Raw genomic sequence first — 3,194 nt, 5'->3', positions numbered from 1 at the left:
TATTTCACTTCTCCATTATACTTGAAAGAGAATTTTGTAGGATAGAGCAGTCTGGGTTGCAATTTGTTTTCTTGCAAGACTTGAAGCACTTTGCTCCATGCTCTTCTTGACTGGATGGTTTGTGAAGAGAAATCTGCTGTTATTCTGATGGTTTTTCCTTTAAATGTGATCTGTTTCTTTTCTTTAGCAGCTTTTAGTATACTGTTGCTGTGCTGAATTTCTGGGATCTTGATTATTATGTGTCTGGGTGTGGTTTTCATTGGATTGATACTATTCGGAGTTCTATATGCTTCGGTTACGTGAATGTCAGATAGTTTCCCCATATTTGGGAAGTTTTCTGCTATGACTTCTGCCCATATTCTTTTTATATCATTTGTATTGAGTTCTTTCTCATTGATGCCTATTAGTCTCACATTGTTCATCTTTGCATCATCTTGGGTATTGAATTATTTTTTCCTGCATTCTAGTTGTTTTAAAGAGATCTTTTTTTACTTTTTCACTAGCTGCAGTGGTGTCTTTAAGGTCAGAAAGTCTATTTTCACTTTCCCTCAAACGGTTTTGCCAGCTTGTGATTGAGGTTTTAATTTCCTGTATATCACTTTGAACCTGTTTCATACATTCTATTTCTTTCCTAAATTGCTTATTCAGAGGTTCCATCATTTTTATATTCTGCCCTATTTTTTTTATTTTTTTTTTATCAGTGTATTCTTTAGAAGCACTTAGACTCCGGCTCTGGCGGCCCAGTGCGTGGGCTCAGGCCCGGCGGCCTCGCTCGTCCCGGCCCTGCGCATGGGGACACCGCCCGCTGCGCGCCGCTGGGCCCCGCGGCCTGCTCGCCACCCCGGCCCGGCCAGGAAGCGCCGTCCCGCGCCATGGCGCACTCCCCGGTGCAGTCGGGCCTGCCGGGCATGCAGAACCTGAAAGCAGATCCAGAAGAGCTTTTTACAAAACTTGAGAAGATTGGAAAGGGCTCTTTCGGGGAGGTGTTCAAAGGCACTGACAATCGGACTCAGAAGGTGGTTGCCATAAAAATCATCGATCTGGAAGAAGCTGAGGATGAGATAGAAGACATTCAGCAAGAAATCACAGTGTGACAGCCCATAGGTAACCAAATACTATGGATCCTATCTGAAGGATACGAAGTTGTGGATAATAATGGAGTATCTTGGTGGCGGCTCTGCACTGGATCTGTTAGAACCTGGTCCTTTAGATGAGACTCAGATCGCCACCATATTGAGAGAGATCCTGAAGGGACTCGATTACCTGCACTCAGAGAAGAAGATCCACAGAGATATCAAAGCGGCCAATGTTCTGCTGTCTGAACATGGAGAGGTGAAGTTGGCTGACTTCGGAGTGGCTGGCCAGCTCACTGATACCCAGATAAAGAGGAACACCTTTGTGGGCACCCCTTTCTGGATGGCGCCCGAGGTCATCAAACAGTCAGCCTATGACTCGAAGGCGGACATCTGGTCTCTGACATCACGGCTATAGAGCTGGCGAGGGGGGAGCTGCCCCACTCCGAGCTGCATCCCATGAAGGTTCTGTTCCTCATTCCAAAGAACAAACCCCCAACACTGGAGGGAAACTACAGCAAGCCCCTCAAGGAGCTTGTGGAGGCCTGTCTGACCAAGGAGCCAAGCTTCAGACCTACAGCGAAGGCGTTGCTGAAGCACAAGTTCATCATTCGCAACGCCAAGAAGACGTCCTATCTGGCTGAGCTCATCGACAGGTACAAGAGGTAGAAGGCTGAGCAGAGCCACGATGACTCCAGCTCCGAGGACTCGGACGCAGAGGAGACAGATGGCCAGGCGTCAGGGGATTGGATCTTCACTATCCAAGAGAAGGACCCCAAGAATCTCGAGAATGGAGCCCTTCCGCTCTCAGAGTTGGAAAGAAGTAAGATGAAGGACATCCCAAAGAGGCCTTTCTCTCAGTGTTTAGCAACAATTATTTCTCCCCTGTTCGCAGAGCTGAAGGAGAAGAGTCAGGCGTGTGGGGGGAACTTGGGCTCCATTGAAGAGCTGCGCGGGCCATCTACCTGGCAGAGGAGGCCTGCCCTGGCATCTCAGACACATCGTCCCACTGAAATTCCTCTGGCGTTCGGGGTCTTGTTTTTCCTGTTTTCTTCTTCATCTTCCCTTCTTTTTAAAAGTTAGCGAGAGCCTTTGCCGATGGTGTGACCAGGGCCGCAACCAGGACGCGGAGCGTCCTCACCGCACCGGAGCTGCGCCAACCCTCTCGGATGGGCGGGGAGGGTCAGCTCCTTCAAGTGGTTGTTTTATTTATTTATTTATTTATTTATTTATTTATTACTGTTTTTTAATTTTAACCATAGCGCCCATATTCAAGGCAAGTATCTTTAAAAAAAAACCCCAACCCTGAAATGTATATTTGGGATTCTGATCAGGCAACTGAAGACGTGAAACCTCAGGTATCCTGCTTTCCGTGGCTCGCTCCCCGTGGGCTGAGGCGCGCCCTGGCGGATGGGTGTACAGATTTGTACATAGCTCATTTTTACAGAACCCTCTGGCGCGCACAGGGATCACTGAGCACTCCCCGGCCAGGTGCTTCTGTAGACAGTGTCCGTGGAGTAAATGTTCGACAGGCCATAACTTGAGTCTTACTGCCTTGCCTTTATTACATGTACATTTTGAATTCTGTGACCAGTGATTTGGATTTTATTTTATATTTGCAGGGTTTGCCATTAATAATAATTAATGCTCCTCTTGTGGAACACTCCTATTTGTACCTCAACAGATGCAAATTTTCCTCATTTTCCCTACAGCCTTTTGGTACATGTAGAAGTTGATTTCCTTTCTCATTGATGGTACTATTTCTTAGTGTTTAAATTGGATCATCTGTTGCCTCATGAAGCTTTAAATTATTATTTTAAGTCTTTCCCAGATGATGCGCTCTCGTCTCACCTCTGTTTGGATCTGTGCCACCACCCGACGTCATGTCCTCCCCAACACGATTTCCGTTGCACCTTGTAGTGGAATCTGCATATCATTTTGCCCACCTAGAAGTGTCTGGATGCTTACACGAATAAATTTTATAACATACTTAAAAAAAAAAGAAGCACTTAGTACTTCTTTGATTATAGTTATCACTAAATTTTTTAGTTCAGAAATTATTTCTGATCTGATTTCTTCTATACCTTTCTGCAGTTGTTTCTTTACTCTCAACGCCATTAT

At 45.9% G+C, this 3,194-nt stretch overlaps 1 pseudogene; it reads left to right on the top strand.

Moving 5' to 3' along the window:
• The first annotated feature begins 798 nt into the window (after positions 1-798).
• LOC101579815 lies at positions 799-2,086 on the top strand (annotated as a pseudogene).
• The last annotated feature ends 1,108 nt before the right edge of the window (positions 2,087-3,194 follow it).

Source organism: Octodon degus, unplaced genomic scaffold, assembly GCF_000260255.1.
Source record: "Octodon degus isolate 3935 unplaced genomic scaffold, OctDeg1.0 scaffold00035, whole genome shotgun sequence".
Taxonomy (NCBI): Eukaryota; Metazoa; Chordata; class Mammalia; order Rodentia; family Octodontidae; genus Octodon; species Octodon degus.
The sequence above is the reverse complement of the archived record's forward strand: the minus strand, read 5'-3'. Positions and strand labels throughout refer to the sequence as shown.